The sequence below is a fragment of the Ascidiella aspersa genome, chromosome 2, assembly GCF_963924565.1.
Source record: "Ascidiella aspersa chromosome 2, kaAscAspe10.2, whole genome shotgun sequence".
NCBI lineage: Eukaryota > Metazoa > Chordata > Ascidiacea > Phlebobranchia > Ascidiidae > Ascidiella > Ascidiella aspersa.
In genome coordinates this window covers 33,638,643-33,660,358 of record NC_139448.1, presented here as the reverse complement: position 1 = coordinate 33,660,358, position 21,716 = coordinate 33,638,643, and the positions used below count along the sequence as shown (strand labels likewise).

The following is a 21,716-nucleotide window of genomic DNA, read 5'->3' as shown; positions in this document are numbered from 1 at the left end:
CGAAATGACTGGTGCCTAAAAGCAGCGCCTTAGACCACTCGTCCACGCTATCTGTGTTTAAAGATTATTAAGTGCAACACACAAATTTTCCGTCTCAATTATTGCACAACGAAATGCATTTCAAATGATAAATCTTGGCGGTTAAACAAAAAGTGTTTAAATAACAAAAGCTATTGGCAGCGGTGGGATTCGAACCCACGCCATCGAAATGACTGGTGCCTAAAACCAGCGCCTTAGACCACTCGGCCACGCTACGACTGTTTAAACATTATTAAGTGCAACACACAATTCTTCTGTCTCAATTATTGTACCACGAAATTCATTTTAAATAATAAATCTTGGCGGTTATACAAAAAGTGTTCAAATAACAAAAGCAAATGGCAGCGGTGGGATTCGAACCCACGCCATCGAAATGACTGGTGCCTAAAACCAGCGCCTGAGACCACTCGGCCACGCTACCTGTGTTCAAGATTTCTTAGTTGCAACAAATAAATTTTCCGTCTCAATTATTGTACAACGAAATGAATTTCAAATGATAAATCTTGGCGGTTAAACAAAAAGTGTTTAAATAACACAAGCTATTGGGAGCGGTGGGATTCGAACCCACGCCATCGAAATGACTGGTGCCTAAAACCAGCGCCTTAGACCACTCGGCCACGCTACCTGTGTTCAAGAATTCTTAATTGCAACACACAATATTTCCGTCTCAATTATTGTACAACGAAATTCATTTTAAATAATAAATCGTGTCGGTTAAACAAAAAGTGTTCAAATAACAAAAGCAAATGGCAGCGGTGGGATTCGAACCCACGCCATCGAAATGACTGGTGCCTAAAACCAGCGCCTTAGACCACTCGGCCACGCTACCTGAGTTCAACATTTCTTAGTTGCAACAAACAAATTTTCCGTCTCAATTATTGTACAACGAAATGAATTTCAAATAATGAATCTTGGCGGTTAAACAAAAAGTGTTTAAACAACAAAAGCTATTGGCAGCGGTGGGATTCGAACCCACGCCATCAAAATGACTGGTGCCTTAAACCAGCGCCTTAGACCACTCGGCCTCGCTACCTCTCTTTAAACATTATTAAGAGCAACACACAAATTTTCTGTCTCAATTATTGTACCACGAAATTCATTTTAAATAATAAATCGTGGCGGTTAAACAAAAAGTGATTAAATAACAAAAGCTATTGGCAGCGGTGGGATTCGAAACCACGCCAACGAAATGACTGGTGCCTAAAAGCAGCGCCTTAGACCACTCGTCCACGCTATCTGTGTTTAAAGATTATTAAGTGCAACACACAATTTTTCCGTCTCAATTATTGCACAACGAAATGCATTTCAAATGATAAATCTTGGCGGTTAAACAAAAAGTGTTTAAATAACAAAAGCTATTGGCAGCGGTGGGATTCGAACCCACGCCATCGAAATGACTGGTGACTAAAACCAGCGCCTTAGACCACTCGGCCACGCTAACTCTGTTTAAACATTATTAAGTGCAACACACAATTCTTCTGTCTCAATTATTGTACCACGAAATTCATTTTAAATAATAAATCGTGTCGGTTAAACAAAAAGTGTTCAAATAACAAAAGCAAATGGCAGCGGTAGGAATCGAACCCACGCCATCGAAATGACTGGTGCCTAAAACCAGCGCCTTAGACCATTCGGTCACGCTACCTGTGTTCAAGATTTCTTAGTTGCAACAAACAAATTTTCCGTCTCAATTATTGTACAACGAAATGAATTTCAAATAATAAATCTTGGCGGTTAAACAAAAAGTGTTCAAATAACAAAAGCAAATGGCAGCGGTGGGATTCGAACCCACGCCATCGAAATGACTGGTGCCTTAAACCAGCGCCTTAGACCACTCGGCCACGCTACCTGTGTTTAAACATTATTAAGTGCAACACACAATTTTTCAGTCTTAATCATTGCACAACGAAATTCATGTGAAATAACAATTGTTGGCGGTTAAACAAAATGTGTTTAAATAACAAAAGCTATTGGCAGCGGTGGGATTCGAACCCACGCCATCGAAATGACTGGTGCCTTAGACCACTCGGCCACGCTACCTCTGTTTAAACATCATAAGTGCAACACACAATTCTTCTGTCTCAATTATTGTACCACGAAATTCATTTTAAATAATAAATCGTGGCGGTTAAACAAAAAGTGTTCAAATAACAAATGCTACTGGCAGCGGTGGGATTCGAACCCACGCCATCGAAATGACTGGTGCCTTAGACCACTCGGCCACGCTACCTCTGTTTAAACATCATAAGTGCAACACACAATTCTTCTGTCTCAATTATTGTACCACGAAATTCATTTTAAATAATAAATCGTGGCGGTTAAACAAAAAGTGTTCAAATAACAAATGCTATTGGCAGCGGTGGGATTCGAACCCACGCCATCGAAATGACTGGTGCCTTAGACCACTCGGCCACGCTACCTCTGTTTAAACATTATTAAGAGCAACACACAATTTTTCTGTCTCAATTATTGTACCACGAAATTCATTTTAAATAATAAATCGTGGCGGTTAAACAAAAAGTGATTAAATAACAAAAGCTATTGGCAGCGGTGGGATTCGAACCCACGCCAACGAAATGACTGGTGCCTAAAAGCAGCGCCTTAGACCACTCGTCCACGCTATCTGTGTTTAAAGATTATTAAGTGCAACACACAAATTTTCCGTCTCAATTATTGCACAACGAAATGCATTTCAAATGATAAATCTTGGCGGTTAAACAAAAAGTGTTTAAATAACAAAAGCTATTGGCAGCGGTGGGATTCGAACCCACGCCATCGAAATGACTGGTGCCTAAAACCAGCGCCTTAGACCACTCGGCCACGCTACGACTGTTTAAACATTATTAAGTGCAACACACAATTCTTCTGTCTCAATTATTGTACCACGAAATTCATTTTAAATAATAAATCTTGGCGGTTATACAAAAAGTGTTCAAATAACAAAAGCAAATGGCAGCGGTGGGATTCGAACCCACGCCATCGAAATGACTGGTGCCTAAAACCAGCGCCTGAGACCACTCGGCCACGCTACCTGTGTTCAAGATTTCTTAGTTGCAACAAATAAATTTTCCGTCTCAATTATTGTACAACGAAATGAATTTCAAATGATAAATCTTGGCGGTTAAACAAAAAGTGTTTAAATAACACAAGCTATTGGGAGCGGTGGGATTCGAACCCACGCCATCGAAATGACTGGTGCCTAAAACCAGCGCCTTAGACCACTCGGCCACGGTACCTGTGTTCAAGAATTCTTAATTGCAACACACAATTTTTCCGTCTCAATTATTGTACCAGGAAATTCATTTTAAATAATAAATCGTGGCGGTTAAACAAAAAGTGTTCAAATAACAAAAGCAAATGGCAGCGGTAGGAATCGAACCCACGCCTTCGAAATGACTGGTGCCTTAAACCAGCGACTTAGACCACTCGGCCACGCTACCTGTGTTCAAGAATTCTTAATTGCAACACACAATTTTTCCGTCTCAATTATTGTACAACGAAATTCATTTTAAATAATAAATCGTGTCGGTTAAACAAAAAGTGTTCAAATAACAAAAGCAAATGGCAGCGGTGGGATTCGAACCCACGCCATCGAAATGACTGGTGCCTAAAATCAGCGCCTTAGACCACTCGGCCACGCTACCTGTGTTCAACATTTCTTAGTTGCAACAAACAAATTTTCCGTCTCAATTATTGTACAACGAAATGAATTTCAAATAATGAATCTTGGCGGTTAAACAAAAAGTGTTTAAACAACAAAAGCTATTGGCAGCGGTGGGATTCGAACCCACGCCATCGAAATGTCTGGTGCCTTAAACCAGCGCCTTAGACCACTCGGCCACGCTACCTCTGTTTAAACATTATTAAGAGCAACACACAAATTTTCTGTCTCAATTATTGTACCACGAAATTCATTTTAAATAATAAATCGTGGCGGTTAAACAAAAAGTGTTTAAATGACAAAAGCTATTGGCAGCGGTGGGATTCGAACCCACGCCATCGAAATGACTGGTGCCTTAAACCAGCGCCTTAGACCACTCGGCCACGCTACCAGTGTTCAAGATTTCTTAGTTGCAACAAACAAATTTTCCGTCTCAATTATTGTACCACGAAATTCATTTTAAATAATAAATCGTGGCGGTTAAACAAAAAGTGTTTAAATAACAAAAGCTATTGGCAGCGGTGGGATTCGAACCCACGCCATCGAAATGACTGGTGCCTTAAACCAGCGCCTTAGACCACTCGGCCACGCTACCTCTGTTTAAACATTGTTAAGTGCAACACACAATTCTTCTGTCTCAATTATTGTACAACGAAATGAATTTCAAATAATGAATCTTGGCGGTTAAACAAAAAGTGTTTAAACAACAAAAGCTATTGGCAGCGGTGGGATTCGAACCCACGCCATCGAAATGACTGGTGCCTTAAACCAGCGCCTTAGACCACTCGGCCACGCTACCTCTGTTTAAACATTATTAAGAGCAACACACAAATTTTCTGTCTCAATTATTGTACCACGAAATTCATTTTAAATAATAAATCGTGGCGGTTAAACAAAAAGTGTTTAAATAACAAAAGCTATTGGCAGCGGTGGGATTCGAACCCACGGCATCGAAATGACTGGTGCCTTAATCCAGCGCCTTAGACCACTCGGCCACGCTACCAGTGTTCAAGATTTCTTAGTTGCAACAAACAAATTTTCCGTCTCAATTATTGTACCACGAAATTCATTTTAAATAATAAATCGTGGCGGTTAAACAAAAAGTGTTTAAATAACAAAAGCTATTGGCAGCGGTGGGATTCGAACCCACGCCATCGAAATGACTGGTGCCTTAAACCAGCGCCTTAGACCACTCGGCCACGCTACCTCTGTTTAAACATTATTAAGTGCAACACACAATTCTTCTGTCTCAATTATTGTACCACGAAATTCATTTTAAATAATAAATCGTGGCGGTTAAACAAAAAGTGTTGAAATAACAAAAGCTATTGGCAGCGGTGGGATTCGAACCCACGCCATCGAAATGACTGGTGCCTAAAACCAGCGCCTGAGACCACTCGGCCACGCTACCTGTGTTCAAGATTTCTTAGTTGCAACAAACAAATTTTCCGTCTCAATTATTGTACAACGAAATGAATTTCAAATAATAAATCTTGGCGGTTAAACAAAAAGTGTTTAAACAACAAAAGCTATTGGCAGCGGTGGGATTCGAAGCCACGCCATCGAAATGACTGGTGCCTTAAACCAGCGCCTTAGACCACTCGGCCACGCTACCTCTGTTTAAACATTATTAAGTGCAACACACAATTTTTCCGTCTCAATTATTGCACAACGAAATGCATTTCAAATGATAAATCTTGGCGGTTAAACAAAAAGTGTTTAAATAACAAAAGCTATTGGCAGCGGTGGGATTCGAACCCATGCCATCGAAATGACTGGTGCCTTAAACCAGCGCCTTAGACCACTCGGCCACGCTACCTCTGTTTAAACATTATTAAGTGCAACACACAATTTTTCCGTCTCAATTATTGCACAACGAAATGTATTTCAAATAATAAATCTTGGCGGTTAAACAAAAAGTGTTTAAACAACAAAAGCTATTGGCAGCAGTGGGATTCGAACCCAAGCCATCGAAATGACTGGCGCCTTAAACCAGCGCCTTAGACCACTCGGCCACGCTACCTCTGTTTAAACATTATTAAGTGCAACAAACAAATTTTCCGTCTCAATTATTGTACAACGAAATGAATTTCAAATAATAAATCGTGGCGGTTAAACAAAAAGTGTTCAAATAACAAATTCTATTGGCAGCGGTGGGATTCGAATCCACCCCATCGAAATGACTGGTGCCTTAAACCAGCGCCTTAGACCACTCGGCCACGCTACCTCTTTTTAAACATTATTTAGTGCAACACACAATTTTTCTGTCTCAATTATTGTACCACGAAATTCATTTTAAATAATAAATCGTGGCGGTTAAACAAAAAGTGTTCAAATAACAAAAGCTATTGGCAGCGGTGGCATTCGAACCCACGCCATCGAAATGACTGGTGCCTTAAACCAGCGCCTTAGACCACTCGGCCACGCTACCTGTGTTTAAACATTATTAAGTGCAAAACACAATTTTTCCGTCTTAATCATTGCACAACGAAATTCATGTGAAATAACAATTCTTGGCGGTTAAACAAAATGTGTTCAAATAACAAAAACTATTGGCAGCGGTGGGATTCGAACCCACGCCATCGAAATGACTGGTGCCTAAAACCAGCGCCCAAGACCACTCGGCCACGCTACCAGTGTTCAAGATTTCTTAGTTGCAACAAACAAATTTTCCGTCTCAATTATTGTACAACGAAATGAATTTCAAATAATGAATCTTGGCGGTTAAACAAAAAGTGTTTAAATAACAAAAGCTATTGGCAGCGGTGGGATTCGAACCCACGCCATCGAAATGACTGGTGCCTTAAACCAGCGCCTTAGACCACTCGGTCACGGTACCTGTGTTCAAGAATTCTTAATTGCAACACACAATTTTTCCGTCTCAATTATTGTACAACGAAATTCATTTTAAATAATAAATCGTGGCGGTTAAACACAAAGTGTTCAAATAACAGAAGTTACTGGCAGCGGTGGGATTCGAACCCACGCCATCGAAATGACTGGTGCCTTAGACCACTCGGCCACGCAACCAGTGTTCATGATTTCTTAGTTGCAACAAACAATGTTTCCGTCTCAATTATTGTACCACGAAATTCATTTCAAATAATAAATCTTGGCGGTTATACAGAAAGGGTTCGAATAACAAAAGCTATTGGCAGCGGTGGGATTCGAACCCACGCCATCGAAATGAGTGGTGCCTTAAACCAGCGCCTTAGACCACTCGGCCACGCTACCTCTGTTTAAACATTATTAAGTGCAACACACAATTTTTCAGTCTCAATTATTGTACCACGAAATTCATTTTAAATAATAAATCTTGGCGGTTAAACAAAAAGTGTTCAAATAACAAAAGCTATTGGCAGCGGTGGCATTCGAAACCACGCCATCGAAATGACTGGTGCCTTAAACCAGCGCCTTAGACCACTCGGCCACGCTACCTTTGTTTAAACATTATTAAGTGCAACACACAATTTTTCCGTCTCAATTATTGTACAACGAAATGCATTTCAAGTAATAAATCTTGGCGGTTAAACAAAAAGTGTTTAAATAACAAAAGCTATTGGCAGCGGTGGCATTCGAAGCCACGCCATCGAAATGACTGGTGCCTTAAACCAGCGCCTTAGACCACTCGGCCACGCTACCTCTGTTTAAACATTATTAAGTGCAACACACAATTCTTCTGTCTCAATTATTGTACCACGAAATTCATTTTAACTAATAAATCGTGGCGGTTAAACAAAAAGTGTTTAAATAACAAAAGCTATTGGCAGCGGTGGGATTCGAACCCACGCCATCAAAATGACTGGTGCCTAAAACCAGCGCCTTAGACCACTCGGCCACGCTACGACTGTTTAAACATTATTAAGTGCAACACACAATTCTTCTGTCTCAATTATTGTACCACGAAATTCATTTTAAATAATAAATCGTGGCGGTTAAACAAAAAGTGTTTAAATAACAAAAGCTATTGGCAGCGGTGGGATTCGAACCCACGCCATCGAAATGACTGGTGCCTAAAACCAGCGCCTTAGACCACTCGGCCACGCTACCTCTGTTTAAACATTATTAAGTGCAACACACAATTCTTCTGTCTCAATTATTGTACCACGAAATTCATTTTAAATAATAAATCTTGGCGGTTATACAAAAAGTGTTCAAATAACAAAAGCAAATGGCAGCGGTGGGATTCGAACCCACGCCATCGAAATGACTGGTGCCTAAAACCAGCGCCTGAGACCACTCGGCCACGCTACCTGTGTTCAAGATTTCTTAGTTGCAACAAATAAATTTTCCGTCTCAATTATTGTACAACGAAATGAATTTCAAATAATAAATCTTGGCGGTTAAACAAAAAGTGTTTAAACAACAAAAGCTATTGGCAGCGGTGGGATTCGAACCCACGCCATCGAAATGACTGGTGCCTTAAACCAGCGCCTTAGACCACTCGGCCACGCTACCTCTGTTTAAACATTATTAAGTGCAACACACAATTTTTCAGTCTCAATTATTGTTCCACGAAATTCATTTTAAATAATAAATCGTGGCGGTTAAACAAAAAGTGTTCAAATAACAAAAGCTATTGGCAGCGGTGGCATTCGAAACCACGCCATCGAAATGACTGGTGCCTTAAACCAGCGCCTTAGACCACTCGGCCACGCTACCTTTGTTTAAACATTATTAAGTGCAACACACAATTTTTCCGTCTCAATTATTGTACAACGAAATGCATTTCAAGTAATAAATCTTGGCGGTTAAACAAAAAGTGTTTAAATAACAAAAGCTATTGGCAGCGGTGGCATTCGAAGCCACGCCATCGAAATGACTGGTGCCTTAAACCAGCGCCTTAGACCACTCGGCCACGCTACCTCTGTTTAAACATTATTAAGTGCAACACACAATTCTTCTGTCTCAATTATTGTACCACGAAATTCATTTTAACTAATAAATCGTGGCGGTTAAACAAAAAGTGTTTAAATAACAAAAGCTATTGGCAGCGGTGGGATTCGAACCCACGCCATCGAAATGACTGGTGCCTAAAACCAGCGCCTTAGACCACTCGGCCACGCTACGACTGTTTACACATTATTAAGTGCAACACACAATTCTTCTGTCTCAATTATTGTACCACGAAATTCATTTTAAATAATAAATCGTGGCGGTTAAACAAAAAGTGTTTAAATAACAAAAGCTATTGGCAGCGGTGGGATTCGAACCCACGCCATCGAAATGACTGGTGCCTAAAACCAGCGCCTTAGACCACTCGGCCACGCTACCTCTGTTTAAACATTACTAAGTGCAACACACAATTCTTCTGTCTCAATTATTGTACCACGAAATTCATTTTAAATAATAAATCTTGGCGGTTATACAAAAAGTGTTCAAATAACAAAAGCAAATGGCAGCGGTGGGATTCGAACCCACGCCATCGAAATGACTGGTGCCTAAAACCAGCGCCTGAGACCACTCGGCCACGCTACCTGTGTTCAAGATTTCTTAGTTGCAACAAATAAATTTTCAGTCTCAATTATTGTACAACGAAATGAATTTCAAATAATAAATCTTGGCGGTTAAACAAAAAGTGTTTAAACAACAAAAGCTATTGGCAGCGGTGGGATTCGAACCCACGCCATCGAAATGACTGGTGCCTTAAACCAGCGCCTTAGACCACTCGGCCACGCTACGTCTGTTTAAACATTATTAAGTGCAACACACAATTCTTCTGTCTCAATTATTGTACCACGAAATTCATTTTAAATAATAAATCGTGGCGGTTAAACAAAAAGTGTTTAAATAACAAAAGCTATTGGCAGCGGTGGGATTCGAACCCACGCCATCGAAATGACTGGTGCCTAAAACCAGCGCCTTAGACCACTCGGCCACGCTACCTCTGTTTAAACATTATTAAGTGCAACACACAATTCTTCTGTCTCAATTATTGTACCACGAAATTCATTTTAAATAATAAATCTTGGCGGTTATACAAAAAGTGTTCAAATAACAAAAGCAAATGGCAGCGGTGGGATTCGAACCCACGCCATCGAAATGACTGGTGCCTAAAACCAGCGCCTGAGACCACTCGGCCACGCTACCTGTGTTCAAGATTTCTTAGTTGCAACAAATAAATTTTCCGTCTCAATTATTGTACAACGAAATGAATTTCAAATAATAAATCTTGGCGGTTAAACAAAAAGTGTTTAAACAACAAAAGCTATTGGCAGCGGTGGGATTCGAACCCACGCCATCGAAATGACTGGTGCCTTAAACCAGCGCCTTAGACCACTCGGCCACGCTACCTCTGTTTAAACATTATTAAGTGCAACACACAATTTTTCAGTCTCAATTATTGTACCACGAAATTCATTTTAAATAATAAATCGTGGCGGTTAAACAAAAAGTGTTCAAATAACAAAAGCTATTGGCAGCGGTGGCATTCGAAACCACGCCATCGAAATGACTGGTGCCTTAAACCAGCGCCTTAGACCACTCGGCCACGCTACCTTTGTTTAAACATTATTAACTGCAACACACAATTTTTCCGTCTCAATTATTGTACAACGAAATGCATTTCAAGTAATAAATCTTGGCGGTTAAACAAAAAGTGTTTAAATAACAAAAGCTATTGGCAGCGGTGGCATTCGAAGCCACGCCATCGAAATGACTGGTGCCTTAAACCAGCGCCTTAGACCACTCGGCCACGCTACCTCTGTTTAAACATTATTAAGTGCAACACACAATTCTTCTGTCTCAATTATTGTACCACGAAATTCATTTTAACTAATAAATCGTGGCGGTTAAACAAAAAGTGTTTAAATAACAAAAGCTATTGGCAGCGGTGGGATTCGAACCCACGCCATCGAAATGACTGGTGCCTAAAACCAGCGCCTTAGACCACTCGGCCACGCTACGACTGTTTAAACATTATTAAGTGCAACACACAATTCTTCTGTCTCAATTATTGTACCACGAATTTCATTTTAAATAATAAATCGTGGCGGTTAAACAAAAAGTGTTTAAATAACAAAAGCTATTGGCAGCGGTGGGATTCGAACCCACGCCATCGAAATGACTGGTGCCTAAAACCAGCGCCTTAGACCACTCGGCCACGCTACCTCTGTTTAAACATTATTAAGTGCAACACACAATTCTTCTGTCTCAATTATTGTACCACGAAATTCATTTTAAATAATAAATCTTGGCGGTTATACAAAAAGTGTTCAAATAACAAAAGCAAATGGCAGCGGTGGGATTCGAACCCACGCCATCGAAATGACTGGTGCCTAAAACCAGCGCCTGAGACCACTCGGCCACGCTACCTGTGTTCAAGATTTCTTAGTTGCAACAAATAAATTTTCCGTCTCAATTATTGTACAACGAAATGAATTTCAAATAATAAATCTTGGCGGTTAAACAAAAAGTGTTTAAACAACAAAAGCTATTGGCAGCGGTGGGATTCGAACCCACGCCATCGAAATGACTGGTGCCTTAAACCAGCGCCTTAGACCACTCGGCCACGCTACCTCTGTTTAAACATTATTAAGTGCAACACACAATTTTTCAGTCTCAATTATTGTTCCACGAAATTCATTTTAAATAATAAATCGTGGCGGTTAAACAAAAAGTGTTCAAATAACAAAAGCTATTGGCAGCGGTGGGATTCGAAACCACGCCATCGAAATGACTGGTGCCTTAAACCAGCGCCTTAGACCACTCGGCCACGCTACCTTTGTTTAAACGTTATTAAGTGCAACACACAATTTTTCCGTCTCAATTATTGTACAACGAAATGCATTTCAAGTAATAAATCTTGGCGGTTAAACAAAAAGTGTTTAAATAACAAAAGCTATTAGCAGCGGTGGCATTCGAAGCCACGCCATCGAAATGACTGGTGCCTTAAACCAGCGCCTTAGACCACTCGGCCACGCTACCTCTGTTTAAACATTATTAAGTGCAACACACAATTCTTCTGTCTCAATTATTGTACCACGAAATTCATTTTAACTAATAAATCGTGGCGGTTAAACAAAAAGTGTTTAAATAACAAAAGCTATTGGCAGCGGTGGGATTCGAACCCACGCCATCGAAATGACTGGTGCCTAAAACCAGCGCCTTAGACCACTCGGCCACGCTACGACTGTTTACACATTATTAAGTGCAACACACAATTCTTCTGTCTCAATTATTGTACCACGAAATTCATTTTAAATAATAAATCGTGGCGGTTAAACAAAAAGTGTTTAAATAACAAAAGCTATTGGCAGCGGTGGGATTCGAACCCACGCCATCGAAATGACTGGTGCCTAAAACCAGCGCCTTAGACCACTCGGCCACGCTACCTCTGTTTAAACATTATTAAGTGCAACACACAATTCTTCTGTCTCAATTATTGTACCACGAAATTCATTTTAAATAATAAATCTTGGCGGTTATACAAAAAGTGTTCAAATAACAAAAGCAAATGGCAGCGGTGGGATTCGAACCCACGCCATCGAAATGACTGGTGCCTAAAAACAGCACCTGAGACCACTCGGCCACGCTACCTGTGTTCAAGATTTCTTAGTTGCAACAAATAAATTTGCCGTCTCAATTATTGTACAACGAAATGAATTTCAAATAATAAATCTTGGCGGTTAAACAAAAAGTGTTTAAACAACAAAAGCTATTGGCAGCGGTGGTATTCGAACCCACGCCATCGAAATGACTGGTGCCTAAAACCAGCGCCTTAGACCACTCGGCCACGCTACCTGTGTTCAAGAATTCTTAATTGCAACACACAATTTTTCCGTCTCAATTATTGTACCACGAAATTCATTTTAAATAATAAATCGTGGCGGTTAAACAAAAAGTGTTCAAATAACAAAAGCAAAAGGCAGCGGTGGGATTCGAACCCACGCCATCGAAATGACTGGTGCCTAAAACCAGCGCCTTAGACCACTCGTCCACGCTATCTGTGTTTAAAGATTATTAAGTGCAACACACAATTTTTCCGTCTCAATTATTGCACAACGAAATGCATTTCAAATGATAAATCTTGGCGGTTAAACAAAAAGTGTTTAAATAACAAAAGCTATTGGCAGCGGTGGGATTCGAACCCACGCCATCGAAATGACTGGTGCCTAAAACCAGCGCCTTAGACCACTCGGCCACGCTACCTGTGTTCAAGAATTCTTAATTGCAACACACAATTTTTCCGTCTCAATTATTGTACAACGAAATTCATTTTAAATAATAAATCGTGTCGGTTAAACAAAAAGTGTTCAAATAACAAAAGCAAATGGCAGCGGTGGGATTCGAACCCACGCCATCGAAATGACTGGTGCCTAAAACCAGCGCCTTAGACCACTCGGCCACGCTACCTGTGTTCAACATTTCTTAGTTGCAACAAACAAATTTTCCGTCTCAATTATTGTACAACGAAATGAATTTCAAATAATGAATCTTGGCGGTTAAACAAAAAGTGTTTAAACAACAAAAGCTATTGGCAGCGGTGGGATTCGAACCCACGCCATCAAAATGACTGGTGCCTTAAACCAGCGCCTTAGACCACTCGGCCTCGCTACCTCTGTTTAAACATTATTAAGAGCAACACACAAATTTTCTGTCTCAATTATTGTACCACGAAATTCATTTTAAATAATAAATCGTGGCGGTTAAACAAAAAGTGATTAAATAACAAAAGCTATTGGCAGCGGTGGGATTCGAACCCACGCCAACGAAATGACTGGTGCCTAAAAGCAGCGCCTTAGACCACTCGTCCACGCTATCTGTGTTTAAAGATTATTAAGTGCAACACACAATTTTTCCGTCTCAATTATTGCACAACGAAATGCATTTCAAATGATAAATCTTGGCGGTTAAACAAAAAGTGTTTAAATAACAAAAGCTATTGGCAGCGGTGGGATTCGAAACCACGCCATCGAAATGACTGGTGACTAAAACCAGCGCCTTAGACCACTCGGCCACGCTACCTGTGTTCAAGATTTCTTAGTTGCAACAAACAAATTTTCCGTCTCAATTATTGTACAACGAAATGAATTTCAAATAATAAATCTTGGCGGTTAAACAAAAAGTGTTCAAATAACAAAAGCAAATGGCAGCGGTGGGATTCGAACCCACGCCATCGAAATGACTGGTGCCTTAAACCAGCGCCTTAGACCACTCGGCCACGCTACCTGTGTTTAAACATTATTAAGTGCAACACACAATTTTTCAGTCTTAATCATTGCACAACGAAATTCATGTGAAATAACAATTCTTGGCGGTTAAACAAAATGTGTTTAAATAACAAAAGCTATTGGCAGCGGTGGGATTCGAACCCACGCCATCGAAATGACTGGTGCCTTAGACCACTCGGCCACGCTACCTCTGTTTAAACATCATAAGTGCAACACACAATTCTTCTGTCTCAATTATTGTACCACGAAATTCATTTTAAATAATAAATCGTGGCGGTTAAACAAAAAGTGTTCAAATAACAAATGCTATTGGCAGCGGTGGGATTCGAACCCACGCCATCGAAATGACTGGTGCCTTAGACCACTCGGCCACGCTACCTCTGTTTAAACATCATAAGTGCAACACACAATTCTTCTGTCTCAATTATTGTACCACGAAATTCATTTTAAATAATAAATCGTGGCGGTTAAACAAAAAGTGTTCAAATAACAAATGCTATTGGCAGCGGTGGGATTCGAACCCACGCCATCGAAATGACTGGTGCCTTAGACCACTCGGCCACGCTACCTCTGTTTAAACATTATTAAGAGCAACACACAATTTTTCTGTCTCAATTATTGTACCACGAAATTCATTTTAAATAATAAATCTTGGCGGTTATACAAAAAGTGTTCAAATAACAAAAGCTATTGGCAGCGGTGGCATTCGAAGCCACGCCATCGAAATGACTGGTGCCTTAAACCAGCGCCTTAGACCACTCGGCCACGCTACCTCTGTTTAAACATTATTAAGTGCAACACACAATTCTTCTGTCTCAATTATTGTACCACGAAATTCATTTTAACTAATAAATCGTGGCGGTTAAACAAAAAGTGTTTAAATAACAAAAGCTATTGGCAGCGGTGGCATTCGAAGCCACGCCATCGAAATGACTGGTGCCTTAAACCAGCGCCTTAGACCACTCGGCCACGCTACCTCTGTTTAAACATTATTAAGTGCAACACACAATTCTTCTGTCTCAATTATTGTACCACGAAATTCATTTTAACTAATAAATCGTGGCGGTTAAACAAAAAGTGTTTAAATAACAAAAGCTATTGGCAGCGGTGGGATTCGAACCCACGCCATCGAAATGACTGGTGCCTAAAACCAGCGCCTTAGACCACTCGGCCACGCTACGACTGTTTAAACATTATTAAGTGCAACACACAATTCTTCTGTCTCAATTATTGTACCACGAAATTCATTTTAAATAATAAATCGTGGCGGTTAAACAAAAAGTGTTTAAATAACAAAAGCTATTGGCAGCGGTGGGATTCGAACCCACGCCATCGAAATGACTGGTGCCTAAAACCAGCGCCTTAGACCACTCGGCCACGCTACCTCTGTTTAAACATTATTAAGTGCAACACACAATTCTTCTGTCTCAATTATTGTACCACGAAATTCATTTTAAATAATAAATCTTGGCGGTTATACAAAAAGTGTTCAAATAACAAAAGCAAATGGCAGCGGTGGGATTCGAACCCACGCCATCGAAATGACTGGTGCCTAAAACCAGCGCCTGAGACCACTCGGCCACGCTACCTGTGTTCAAGATTTCTTAGTTGCAACAAATAAATTTTCCGTCTCAATTATTGTACAACGAAATGAATTTCAAATAATAAATCTTGGCGGTTAAACAAAAAGTGTTCAAACAACAAAAGCTATTGACAGCGGTGGGATTCGAACCCACGCCATCGAAATGACTGGTGCCTTAAACCAGCGCCTTAGACCACTCGGCCACTCTACCTCTGTTTAAATATTATTAAGTGCAACACACAATTTTTCAGTCTCAATTATTGTTCCACGAAATTCATTTTAAATAATAAATCGTGGCGGTTAAACAAAAAGTGTTCAAATAACAAAAGCTATTGGCAGCGGTGGCATTCGAAACCACGCCATCGAAATGACTGGTGCCTTAAACCAGCGCCTTAGACCACTCGGCCACGCTACCTTTGTTTAAACATTATTAAGTGCAACACACAATTTTTCCGTCTCAATTATTGTACAACGAAATGCATTTCAAGTAATAAATCTTGGCGGTTAAACAAAAAGTGTTTAAATAACAAAAGCTATTGGCAGCGGTGGCATTCGAAGCCACGCCATCGAAATGACTGGTGCCTTAAACCAGCGCCTTAGACCACTCGGCCACGCTACCTCTGTTTAAACATTATTAAGTGCAACACACAATTCTTCTGTCTCAATTATTGTACCACGAAATTCATTTTAACTAATAAATCGTGGCGGTTAAACAAAAAGTGTTTAAATAACAAAAGCTATTGGCAGCGGTGGGATTCGAACCCACGCCATCGAAATGACTGGTGCCTAAAACCAGCGCCTTAGACCACTCGGCCACGCTACGACTGTTTACACATTATTAAGTTCAACACACAATTCTTCTGTCTCAATTATTGTACCACGAAATTCATTTTAAATAATAAATCGTGGCGGTTAAACAAAAAGTGTTTAAATAACAAAAGCTATTGGCAGCGGTGGGATTCGAACCCACGCCATCGAAATGACTGGTGCCTAAAACCAGCGCCTTAGACCACTCGGCCACGCTACCTCTGTTTAAACATTATTAAGTGCAACACACAATTCTTCACGCTACCTCTGTTTAAACATCATAAGTGCAACACACAATTCTTCTGTCTCAATTATTGTACCACGAAATTCATTTTAAATAATAAATCGTGGCGGTTAAACAAAAAGTGTTCAAATAACAAATGCTATTGGCAGCGGTGGGATTCGAACCCACGCCATCGAAATGACTGGTGCCTTAGACCACTCGGCCACGCTACCTCTGTTTAAACATTATTAAGAGCAACACACAATTTTTCTGTCTCAATTATTGTACCACGAAATTCATTTTAAATAATAAATCATTATTAAGTGCAACACACAATTTTTCCGTCTCAATTATTGCACAACGAAATGCATTTCAAATGATAAATCTTGGCGGTTAAACAAAAAGTGTTTAAATAACAAAAGCTATTGGCAGCGGTGGGATTCGAACCCACGCCATCGAAATGACTGGTGCCTTAAACCAGCGCCTTAGACCACTCGGCCACGCTACCTGTGTTCAAGAATTCTTAATTGCAACACACAATTTTTCCGTCTCAATTATTGTACCACGAAATTCATTTTAAATGAAAAATCGTGTCGGTTAAACAAAAAGTGTTCAAATAACAAAAGCTATTGGCAGCGGTGGGATTCGAACCCACGCCATCGAAATGACTGGTGCCTTAAACCAGCGCCTTAGACCACTCGGCCACGCTACCTCTGTTTAAACATTATTAAGTGCAACACACAATTATTCTGTCTCAATTATTGTACCACGAAATTCATTTTAAATAATAAATCGTGGCGGTTAAACAAAAAGTGTTTAAATAACAAAAGCTATTGGCAGCGGTGGGATTCGAACCCACGCCATCGAAATGACTGGTGCCTAAAACCAGCGCCTGAGACCACTCGGCCACGCTACCTGTGTTCAAGATTTCTTAGTTGCAACAAACAAATTTTCCGTCTCAATTATTGTACAACGAAATGAATTTCAAATAATAAATCTTGGCGGTTAAACAAAAAGTGTTTAAACAACAAAAGCTATTGGCAGCGGTGGGATTCGAACCCACGCCATCGAAATGACTGGTGCCTTAGACCACTCGGCCACGCTACCTCTGTTTAAACATTATTAAGAGCAACACACAATTTTTCTGTCTCAATTATTGTACCACGAAATTCATTTTAAATAATAAATCTTGGCGGTTATACAAAAAGTGTTCAAATAACAAAAGCTATTCGCAGCGGTGGCATTCGAAGCCACGCCATCGAAATGACTGGTGCCTTAAACCAGCGCCTTAGACCACTCGGCCACGCTACCTCTGTTTAAACATTATTAAGTGCAACACACAATTCTTCTGTCTCAATTATTGTACCACGAAATTCATTTTAACTAATAAATCGTGGCGGTTAAACAAAAAGTGTTTAAATAACAAAAGCTATTGGCAGCGGTGGCATTCGAAGCCACGCCATCGAAATGACTGGTGCCTTAAACCAGCGCCTTAGACCACTCGGCCACGCTACCTCTGTTTAAACATTATTAAGTGCAACACACAATTCTTCTGTCTCAATTATTGTACCACGAAATTCATTTTAACTAATAAATCGTGGCGGTTAAACAAAAAGTGTTTAAATAACAAAAGCTATTGACAGCGGTGGGATTCGAACCCACGCCATCGAAATGACTGGGGCCTAAAACCAGCGCCTTAGACCACTCGGCCACGCTACGACTGTTTAAACATTATTAAGTGCAACACACAATTCTTCTGTCTCAATTATTGCACCACGAAATTCATTTTAAATAATAAATCGTGGCGGTTAAACAAAAAGTGTTTAAATAACAAAAGCTATTGGCAGCGGTGGGATTCGAACCCACGCCATCGAAATGACTGGTGCCTAAAACCAGCGCCTTAGACCACTCGGCCACGCTACCTCTGTTTAAACATTATTAAGTGCAACACACAATTCTTCTGTCTCAATTATTGTACCACGAAATTCATTTTAAATAATAAATCTTGGCGGTTATACAAAAAGTGTTCAAATAACAAAAGCAAATGGCAGCGGTGGGATTCGAACCCACGCCATCGAAATGACTGGTGCCTAAAACCAGCGCCTGAGACCACTCGGCCACGCTACCTGTGTTCAAGATTTCTTAGTTGCAACAAATAAATTTTCCGTCTCAATTATTGTACAACGAAATGAATTTCAAATAATAAATCTTGGCGGTTAAACAAAAAGTGTTTAAATAACAAAAGCTATTGGCAGCGGTGGCATTCGAAGCCACGCCATCGAAATGACTGGTGCCTTAAACCAGCGCCTTAGACCACTCGGCCACGCTACCTCTGTTTAAACATTATTAAGTGCAACACACAATTCTTCTGTCTCAATTATTGTACCACGAAATTCATTTTAACTAATAAATCGTGGCGGTTAAACAAAAAGTGTTTAAATAACAAAAGCTATTGGCAGCGGTGGGATTCGAACCCACGCCATCGAAATGACTGGTGCCTTAAACCAGCGCCTTAGACCACTCGGCCACGCTACCTGTGTTCAAGAATTCTTAATTGCAACACACAATTTTTCCGTCTCAATTATTGTACCACGAAATACATTTTAAATGAAAAATCGTGTCGGTTAAACAAAAAGTGTTCAAATAACAAAAGCTATTGGCAGCGGTGGGATTCAAACCCACGCCATCGAAATGACTGGTGACTAAAACCAGCGCCTTAGACCACTCGGCCACGCTACCTCTGTTTAAACATTATTAAGTGCAACACACAATTCTTCTGTCTCAATTATTGTACCACGAAATTCATTTTAAATAATAAATCGTGTCGGTTAAACAAAAAGTGTTCAAATAACAAAAGCAAATGGCAGCGGTAGGAATCGAACCCACGCCATCGAAATGACTGGTGCCTAAAACCAGCGCCTTAGACCATTCGGCCACGCTACCTGTGTTCAAGATTTCTTAGTTGCAACAAACAAATTTTCCGTCTCAATTATTGTACAACGAAATGAATTTCAAATAATAAATCTTGGCGGTTAAACAAAAAGTGTTCAAATAACAAAAGCAAATGGCAGCGGTGGGATTCGAACCCACGCCATCGAAATGACTGGTGCCTTAAACCAGCGCCTTAGACCACTCGGCCACGCTACCTGTGTTTAAACATTATTAAGTGCAACACACAATTTTTCAGTCTTAATCATTGCACAACGAAAATCATGTGAAATAACAATTCTTGGCGGTTAAACAAAATGTGTTTAAATAACAATAGCTATTGGCAGCGGTGGGATTCGAACCCACGCCATCGAAATGACTGGTGCCTTAGACCACTCGGCCACGCTACCTCTGTTTAAACATCATAAGTGCAACACACAATTCTTCTGTCTCAATTATTGTACCACGAAATTCATTTTAAATAATAAATCGTGGCGGTTAAACAAAAAGTGTTCAAATAACAAATGCTATTGGCAGCGGTGGGATTCGAACCCACGCCATCGAAATGACTGGTGCCTTAGACCACTCGGCCACGCTACCTCTGTTTAAACATCATAAGTGCAACACACAATTCTTCTGTCTCAATTATTGTACCACGAAATTCATTTTAAATAATAAATCGTGGCGGTTAAACAAAAAGTGTTCAAATAACAAATGCTATTGGCAGCGGTGGGATTCGAACCCACGCCATCGAAATGACTGGTGCCTTAGACCAGTGGTTCCCAACCTGTGGTCCGCGGAACAATTCGTGGTGGTCCGTGGATCAACTGATACCTTCTTATTAAAATTTTGTTATTTCGAGTGTCCAGAATGTGCAATCTGTATAGTGGTACTGTTCTGAATTGTGGTCTTTGCTCAGTAGGTATTTGGCAGTGTTCCGGGGTGGTTGTGTGTGTTATGCCCGGTATCATGCTCTCCATCAATCACTGCATTATATAATAACTAGGGCTGTGAAAATATGCCCTTTAATATATGCCAAATATTCCCTTTAAATTCACAGCCCTGATAATAACTGTTATCTCATTTTCTACGCTACTAGCAAATGGCAGCGGTGGGATTCGAACCCACGCCATCGAAATGACTGGTGCCTAAAACCAGCGCCTGAGACCACTCGGCCACGCTACCTGTGTTCAAGATTTCTTAGTTGCAACAAATAAATTTTCCGTCTCAATTATTGTACAACGAAATGAATTTCAAATAATAAATCTTGGCGGTTAAACAAAAAGTGTTTAAACAACAAAAGCTATTGGCAGCAGTGGGATTCGAACCCACGCCATCGAAATGACTGGTGCCTTAAACCAGCGCCTTAGACCACTCGGCCACGCTACCTCTGTTTAAACATTATTAAGTGCAACACACAATTTTTCAGTCTCAATTATTGTTCCACGAAATTCATTTTAAATAATAAATCGTGGCGGTTAAACAAAAAGTGTTCAAATAACAAAAGCTATTGGCAGCGGTGGCATTCGAAACCACGCCATCGAAATGACTGGTGCCTTAAACCAGCGCCTTAGACCACTCGGCCACGCTACCTTTGTGTAAACATTATTAAGTGCAACACACAATTTTTCCGTCTCAATTATTGTACAACGAAATGCATTTCAAGTAATAAATCTTGGCGGTTAAACAAAAAGTGTTTAAATAACAAAAGCTATTGGCAGCGGTGGCATTCGAAGCCACGCCATCGAAATGACTGGTGCCTTAAACCAGCGCCTTAGACCACTCGGCCACGCTACCTCTGTTTAAACATTATTAAGTGCAACACACAATTCTTCTGTCTCAATTATTGTACCACGAAATTCATTTTAAATAATAAATCTTGGCGGTTATACAAAAAGTGTTCAAATAACAAAAGCAAATGGCAGCGGTGGGATTCGAACCCACGCCATCGAAATGACTGGTGCCTAAAACCAGCGCCTGAGACCACTCGGCCACGCTACCTGTGTTCAAGATTTCTTAGTTGCAACAAATAAATTTTCCGTCTCAATTATTGTACAACGAAATGAATTTCAAATAATAAATCTTGGCGGTTAAACAAAAAGTGTTTAAATAACAAAAGCTATTGGCAGCGGTGGCATTCGAAGCCACGCCATCGAAATGACTGGTGCCTTAAACCAGCGCCTTAGACCACTCGGCCACGCTACCTCTGTTTAAACATTATTAAGTGCAACACACAATTCTTCTGTCTCAATTATTGTACCACGAAATTCATTTTAACTAATAAATCGTGGCGGTTAAACAAAA

General features: G+C 40.3%; 65 non-coding genes across 65 annotated transcripts; all 65 read right to left on the bottom strand.

Moving 5' to 3' along the window:
* Positions 1 to 174: 174 nt before the first annotated feature.
* Positions 175 to 256, bottom strand: Trnal-uag (transfer RNA leucine (anticodon UAG)). The gene has a single exon. It is a non-coding gene; the product is annotated as a tRNA-Leu (tRNA).
* A 122-nt stretch (positions 257 to 378) lies between these two features.
* On the bottom strand, positions 379 to 460 carry Trnal-uag (transfer RNA leucine (anticodon UAG)). Its single transcript has one exon. It is a non-coding gene; the product is annotated as a tRNA-Leu (tRNA).
* A 122-nt stretch (positions 461 to 582) lies between these two features.
* Positions 583 to 664, bottom strand: Trnal-uag (transfer RNA leucine (anticodon UAG)). The gene has a single exon. It is a non-coding gene; the product is annotated as a tRNA-Leu (tRNA).
* Positions 665 to 786: 122 nt separating this feature from the next.
* Trnal-uag (transfer RNA leucine (anticodon UAG)) lies at positions 787 to 868 on the bottom strand. The gene has a single exon. It is a non-coding gene; the product is annotated as a tRNA-Leu (tRNA).
* Positions 869 to 990: 122 nt separating this feature from the next.
* On the bottom strand, positions 991 to 1,072 carry Trnal-aag (transfer RNA leucine (anticodon AAG)). The gene has a single exon. It is a non-coding gene; the product is annotated as a tRNA-Leu (tRNA).
* A 734-nt stretch (positions 1,073 to 1,806) lies between these two features.
* Positions 1,807 to 1,888, bottom strand: Trnal-aag (transfer RNA leucine (anticodon AAG)). Its single transcript has one exon. It is a non-coding gene; the product is annotated as a tRNA-Leu (tRNA).
* An 897-nt stretch (positions 1,889 to 2,785) lies between these two features.
* On the bottom strand, positions 2,786 to 2,867 carry Trnal-uag (transfer RNA leucine (anticodon UAG)). The gene has a single exon. It is a non-coding gene; the product is annotated as a tRNA-Leu (tRNA).
* A 122-nt stretch (positions 2,868 to 2,989) lies between these two features.
* Positions 2,990 to 3,071, bottom strand: Trnal-uag (transfer RNA leucine (anticodon UAG)). Its single transcript has one exon. It is a non-coding gene; the product is annotated as a tRNA-Leu (tRNA).
* A 530-nt stretch (positions 3,072 to 3,601) lies between these two features.
* On the bottom strand, positions 3,602 to 3,683 carry Trnal-uag (transfer RNA leucine (anticodon UAG)). The gene has a single exon. It is a non-coding gene; the product is annotated as a tRNA-Leu (tRNA).
* Positions 3,684 to 3,805: 122 nt separating this feature from the next.
* On the bottom strand, positions 3,806 to 3,887 carry Trnal-aag (transfer RNA leucine (anticodon AAG)). The gene has a single exon. It is a non-coding gene; the product is annotated as a tRNA-Leu (tRNA).
* A 122-nt stretch (positions 3,888 to 4,009) lies between these two features.
* Positions 4,010 to 4,091, bottom strand: Trnal-aag (transfer RNA leucine (anticodon AAG)). Its single transcript has one exon. It is a non-coding gene; the product is annotated as a tRNA-Leu (tRNA).
* Positions 4,092 to 4,213: 122 nt separating this feature from the next.
* Trnal-aag (transfer RNA leucine (anticodon AAG)) lies at positions 4,214 to 4,295 on the bottom strand. The gene has a single exon. It is a non-coding gene; the product is annotated as a tRNA-Leu (tRNA).
* A 122-nt stretch (positions 4,296 to 4,417) lies between these two features.
* Positions 4,418 to 4,499, bottom strand: Trnal-aag (transfer RNA leucine (anticodon AAG)). Its single transcript has one exon. It is a non-coding gene; the product is annotated as a tRNA-Leu (tRNA).
* Positions 4,500 to 4,621: 122 nt separating this feature from the next.
* Trnal-aag (transfer RNA leucine (anticodon AAG)) lies at positions 4,622 to 4,703 on the bottom strand. The gene has a single exon. It is a non-coding gene; the product is annotated as a tRNA-Leu (tRNA).
* A 122-nt stretch (positions 4,704 to 4,825) lies between these two features.
* Positions 4,826 to 4,907, bottom strand: Trnal-aag (transfer RNA leucine (anticodon AAG)). The gene has a single exon. It is a non-coding gene; the product is annotated as a tRNA-Leu (tRNA).
* Positions 4,908 to 5,029: 122 nt separating this feature from the next.
* Trnal-uag (transfer RNA leucine (anticodon UAG)) lies at positions 5,030 to 5,111 on the bottom strand. Its single transcript has one exon. It is a non-coding gene; the product is annotated as a tRNA-Leu (tRNA).
* A 122-nt stretch (positions 5,112 to 5,233) lies between these two features.
* Trnal-aag (transfer RNA leucine (anticodon AAG)) lies at positions 5,234 to 5,315 on the bottom strand. The gene has a single exon. It is a non-coding gene; the product is annotated as a tRNA-Leu (tRNA).
* Positions 5,316 to 5,437: 122 nt separating this feature from the next.
* Positions 5,438 to 5,519, bottom strand: Trnal-aag (transfer RNA leucine (anticodon AAG)). The gene has a single exon. It is a non-coding gene; the product is annotated as a tRNA-Leu (tRNA).
* Positions 5,520 to 6,049: 530 nt separating this feature from the next.
* Positions 6,050 to 6,131, bottom strand: Trnal-aag (transfer RNA leucine (anticodon AAG)). The gene has a single exon. It is a non-coding gene; the product is annotated as a tRNA-Leu (tRNA).
* A 122-nt stretch (positions 6,132 to 6,253) lies between these two features.
* Trnal-uag (transfer RNA leucine (anticodon UAG)) lies at positions 6,254 to 6,335 on the bottom strand. Its single transcript has one exon. It is a non-coding gene; the product is annotated as a tRNA-Leu (tRNA).
* Positions 6,336 to 6,852: 517 nt separating this feature from the next.
* Trnal-aag (transfer RNA leucine (anticodon AAG)) lies at positions 6,853 to 6,934 on the bottom strand. The gene has a single exon. It is a non-coding gene; the product is annotated as a tRNA-Leu (tRNA).
* Positions 6,935 to 7,056: 122 nt separating this feature from the next.
* On the bottom strand, positions 7,057 to 7,138 carry Trnal-aag (transfer RNA leucine (anticodon AAG)). The gene has a single exon. It is a non-coding gene; the product is annotated as a tRNA-Leu (tRNA).
* A 326-nt stretch (positions 7,139 to 7,464) lies between these two features.
* Trnal-uag (transfer RNA leucine (anticodon UAG)) lies at positions 7,465 to 7,546 on the bottom strand. Its single transcript has one exon. It is a non-coding gene; the product is annotated as a tRNA-Leu (tRNA).
* Positions 7,547 to 7,668: 122 nt separating this feature from the next.
* Positions 7,669 to 7,750, bottom strand: Trnal-uag (transfer RNA leucine (anticodon UAG)). Its single transcript has one exon. It is a non-coding gene; the product is annotated as a tRNA-Leu (tRNA).
* Positions 7,751 to 7,872: 122 nt separating this feature from the next.
* On the bottom strand, positions 7,873 to 7,954 carry Trnal-uag (transfer RNA leucine (anticodon UAG)). The gene has a single exon. It is a non-coding gene; the product is annotated as a tRNA-Leu (tRNA).
* Positions 7,955 to 8,076: 122 nt separating this feature from the next.
* On the bottom strand, positions 8,077 to 8,158 carry Trnal-aag (transfer RNA leucine (anticodon AAG)). Its single transcript has one exon. It is a non-coding gene; the product is annotated as a tRNA-Leu (tRNA).
* Positions 8,159 to 8,280: 122 nt separating this feature from the next.
* On the bottom strand, positions 8,281 to 8,362 carry Trnal-aag (transfer RNA leucine (anticodon AAG)). Its single transcript has one exon. It is a non-coding gene; the product is annotated as a tRNA-Leu (tRNA).
* Positions 8,363 to 8,688: 326 nt separating this feature from the next.
* Trnal-uag (transfer RNA leucine (anticodon UAG)) lies at positions 8,689 to 8,770 on the bottom strand. The gene has a single exon. It is a non-coding gene; the product is annotated as a tRNA-Leu (tRNA).
* A 122-nt stretch (positions 8,771 to 8,892) lies between these two features.
* Positions 8,893 to 8,974, bottom strand: Trnal-uag (transfer RNA leucine (anticodon UAG)). The gene has a single exon. It is a non-coding gene; the product is annotated as a tRNA-Leu (tRNA).
* Positions 8,975 to 9,096: 122 nt separating this feature from the next.
* Trnal-uag (transfer RNA leucine (anticodon UAG)) lies at positions 9,097 to 9,178 on the bottom strand. The gene has a single exon. It is a non-coding gene; the product is annotated as a tRNA-Leu (tRNA).
* Positions 9,179 to 9,300: 122 nt separating this feature from the next.
* Trnal-aag (transfer RNA leucine (anticodon AAG)) lies at positions 9,301 to 9,382 on the bottom strand. The gene has a single exon. It is a non-coding gene; the product is annotated as a tRNA-Leu (tRNA).
* Positions 9,383 to 9,504: 122 nt separating this feature from the next.
* On the bottom strand, positions 9,505 to 9,586 carry Trnal-uag (transfer RNA leucine (anticodon UAG)). The gene has a single exon. It is a non-coding gene; the product is annotated as a tRNA-Leu (tRNA).
* Positions 9,587 to 9,708: 122 nt separating this feature from the next.
* On the bottom strand, positions 9,709 to 9,790 carry Trnal-uag (transfer RNA leucine (anticodon UAG)). Its single transcript has one exon. It is a non-coding gene; the product is annotated as a tRNA-Leu (tRNA).
* Positions 9,791 to 9,912: 122 nt separating this feature from the next.
* Trnal-aag (transfer RNA leucine (anticodon AAG)) lies at positions 9,913 to 9,994 on the bottom strand. The gene has a single exon. It is a non-coding gene; the product is annotated as a tRNA-Leu (tRNA).
* A 122-nt stretch (positions 9,995 to 10,116) lies between these two features.
* On the bottom strand, positions 10,117 to 10,198 carry Trnal-aag (transfer RNA leucine (anticodon AAG)). The gene has a single exon. It is a non-coding gene; the product is annotated as a tRNA-Leu (tRNA).
* A 326-nt stretch (positions 10,199 to 10,524) lies between these two features.
* Trnal-uag (transfer RNA leucine (anticodon UAG)) lies at positions 10,525 to 10,606 on the bottom strand. The gene has a single exon. It is a non-coding gene; the product is annotated as a tRNA-Leu (tRNA).
* A 122-nt stretch (positions 10,607 to 10,728) lies between these two features.
* On the bottom strand, positions 10,729 to 10,810 carry Trnal-uag (transfer RNA leucine (anticodon UAG)). The gene has a single exon. It is a non-coding gene; the product is annotated as a tRNA-Leu (tRNA).
* Positions 10,811 to 10,932: 122 nt separating this feature from the next.
* On the bottom strand, positions 10,933 to 11,014 carry Trnal-uag (transfer RNA leucine (anticodon UAG)). The gene has a single exon. It is a non-coding gene; the product is annotated as a tRNA-Leu (tRNA).
* Positions 11,015 to 11,136: 122 nt separating this feature from the next.
* Trnal-aag (transfer RNA leucine (anticodon AAG)) lies at positions 11,137 to 11,218 on the bottom strand. Its single transcript has one exon. It is a non-coding gene; the product is annotated as a tRNA-Leu (tRNA).
* Positions 11,219 to 11,340: 122 nt separating this feature from the next.
* Trnal-aag (transfer RNA leucine (anticodon AAG)) lies at positions 11,341 to 11,422 on the bottom strand. The gene has a single exon. It is a non-coding gene; the product is annotated as a tRNA-Leu (tRNA).
* Positions 11,423 to 11,748: 326 nt separating this feature from the next.
* Trnal-uag (transfer RNA leucine (anticodon UAG)) lies at positions 11,749 to 11,830 on the bottom strand. Its single transcript has one exon. It is a non-coding gene; the product is annotated as a tRNA-Leu (tRNA).
* A 122-nt stretch (positions 11,831 to 11,952) lies between these two features.
* Trnal-uag (transfer RNA leucine (anticodon UAG)) lies at positions 11,953 to 12,034 on the bottom strand. The gene has a single exon. It is a non-coding gene; the product is annotated as a tRNA-Leu (tRNA).
* Positions 12,035 to 12,360: 326 nt separating this feature from the next.
* Trnal-uag (transfer RNA leucine (anticodon UAG)) lies at positions 12,361 to 12,442 on the bottom strand. Its single transcript has one exon. It is a non-coding gene; the product is annotated as a tRNA-Leu (tRNA).
* Positions 12,443 to 12,768: 326 nt separating this feature from the next.
* On the bottom strand, positions 12,769 to 12,850 carry Trnal-uag (transfer RNA leucine (anticodon UAG)). The gene has a single exon. It is a non-coding gene; the product is annotated as a tRNA-Leu (tRNA).
* A 122-nt stretch (positions 12,851 to 12,972) lies between these two features.
* Trnal-uag (transfer RNA leucine (anticodon UAG)) lies at positions 12,973 to 13,054 on the bottom strand. The gene has a single exon. It is a non-coding gene; the product is annotated as a tRNA-Leu (tRNA).
* Positions 13,055 to 13,176: 122 nt separating this feature from the next.
* Trnal-aag (transfer RNA leucine (anticodon AAG)) lies at positions 13,177 to 13,258 on the bottom strand. Its single transcript has one exon. It is a non-coding gene; the product is annotated as a tRNA-Leu (tRNA).
* Positions 13,259 to 13,788: 530 nt separating this feature from the next.
* Trnal-aag (transfer RNA leucine (anticodon AAG)) lies at positions 13,789 to 13,870 on the bottom strand. The gene has a single exon. It is a non-coding gene; the product is annotated as a tRNA-Leu (tRNA).
* A 1,101-nt stretch (positions 13,871 to 14,971) lies between these two features.
* Positions 14,972 to 15,053, bottom strand: Trnal-uag (transfer RNA leucine (anticodon UAG)). Its single transcript has one exon. It is a non-coding gene; the product is annotated as a tRNA-Leu (tRNA).
* Positions 15,054 to 15,175: 122 nt separating this feature from the next.
* On the bottom strand, positions 15,176 to 15,257 carry Trnal-uag (transfer RNA leucine (anticodon UAG)). Its single transcript has one exon. It is a non-coding gene; the product is annotated as a tRNA-Leu (tRNA).
* A 122-nt stretch (positions 15,258 to 15,379) lies between these two features.
* On the bottom strand, positions 15,380 to 15,461 carry Trnal-uag (transfer RNA leucine (anticodon UAG)). Its single transcript has one exon. It is a non-coding gene; the product is annotated as a tRNA-Leu (tRNA).
* Positions 15,462 to 15,583: 122 nt separating this feature from the next.
* Trnal-aag (transfer RNA leucine (anticodon AAG)) lies at positions 15,584 to 15,665 on the bottom strand. The gene has a single exon. It is a non-coding gene; the product is annotated as a tRNA-Leu (tRNA).
* Positions 15,666 to 15,787: 122 nt separating this feature from the next.
* Positions 15,788 to 15,869, bottom strand: Trnal-aag (transfer RNA leucine (anticodon AAG)). The gene has a single exon. It is a non-coding gene; the product is annotated as a tRNA-Leu (tRNA).
* Positions 15,870 to 16,195: 326 nt separating this feature from the next.
* Positions 16,196 to 16,277, bottom strand: Trnal-uag (transfer RNA leucine (anticodon UAG)). Its single transcript has one exon. It is a non-coding gene; the product is annotated as a tRNA-Leu (tRNA).
* Positions 16,278 to 16,399: 122 nt separating this feature from the next.
* Positions 16,400 to 16,481, bottom strand: Trnal-uag (transfer RNA leucine (anticodon UAG)). The gene has a single exon. It is a non-coding gene; the product is annotated as a tRNA-Leu (tRNA).
* A 429-nt stretch (positions 16,482 to 16,910) lies between these two features.
* Positions 16,911 to 16,992, bottom strand: Trnal-aag (transfer RNA leucine (anticodon AAG)). Its single transcript has one exon. It is a non-coding gene; the product is annotated as a tRNA-Leu (tRNA).
* Positions 16,993 to 17,114: 122 nt separating this feature from the next.
* On the bottom strand, positions 17,115 to 17,196 carry Trnal-aag (transfer RNA leucine (anticodon AAG)). Its single transcript has one exon. It is a non-coding gene; the product is annotated as a tRNA-Leu (tRNA).
* A 122-nt stretch (positions 17,197 to 17,318) lies between these two features.
* Trnal-uag (transfer RNA leucine (anticodon UAG)) lies at positions 17,319 to 17,400 on the bottom strand. Its single transcript has one exon. It is a non-coding gene; the product is annotated as a tRNA-Leu (tRNA).
* A 925-nt stretch (positions 17,401 to 18,325) lies between these two features.
* Trnal-uag (transfer RNA leucine (anticodon UAG)) lies at positions 18,326 to 18,407 on the bottom strand. Its single transcript has one exon. It is a non-coding gene; the product is annotated as a tRNA-Leu (tRNA).
* A 122-nt stretch (positions 18,408 to 18,529) lies between these two features.
* On the bottom strand, positions 18,530 to 18,611 carry Trnal-uag (transfer RNA leucine (anticodon UAG)). Its single transcript has one exon. It is a non-coding gene; the product is annotated as a tRNA-Leu (tRNA).
* Positions 18,612 to 18,937: 326 nt separating this feature from the next.
* Trnal-aag (transfer RNA leucine (anticodon AAG)) lies at positions 18,938 to 19,019 on the bottom strand. The gene has a single exon. It is a non-coding gene; the product is annotated as a tRNA-Leu (tRNA).
* A 326-nt stretch (positions 19,020 to 19,345) lies between these two features.
* On the bottom strand, positions 19,346 to 19,427 carry Trnal-uag (transfer RNA leucine (anticodon UAG)). The gene has a single exon. It is a non-coding gene; the product is annotated as a tRNA-Leu (tRNA).
* A 122-nt stretch (positions 19,428 to 19,549) lies between these two features.
* On the bottom strand, positions 19,550 to 19,631 carry Trnal-aag (transfer RNA leucine (anticodon AAG)). The gene has a single exon. It is a non-coding gene; the product is annotated as a tRNA-Leu (tRNA).
* Positions 19,632 to 20,515: 884 nt separating this feature from the next.
* Positions 20,516 to 20,597, bottom strand: Trnal-uag (transfer RNA leucine (anticodon UAG)). The gene has a single exon. It is a non-coding gene; the product is annotated as a tRNA-Leu (tRNA).
* A 122-nt stretch (positions 20,598 to 20,719) lies between these two features.
* Trnal-aag (transfer RNA leucine (anticodon AAG)) lies at positions 20,720 to 20,801 on the bottom strand. Its single transcript has one exon. It is a non-coding gene; the product is annotated as a tRNA-Leu (tRNA).
* A 530-nt stretch (positions 20,802 to 21,331) lies between these two features.
* Positions 21,332 to 21,413, bottom strand: Trnal-uag (transfer RNA leucine (anticodon UAG)). The gene has a single exon. It is a non-coding gene; the product is annotated as a tRNA-Leu (tRNA).
* Between the last annotated feature and the right edge of the window lie 303 nt (positions 21,414 to 21,716).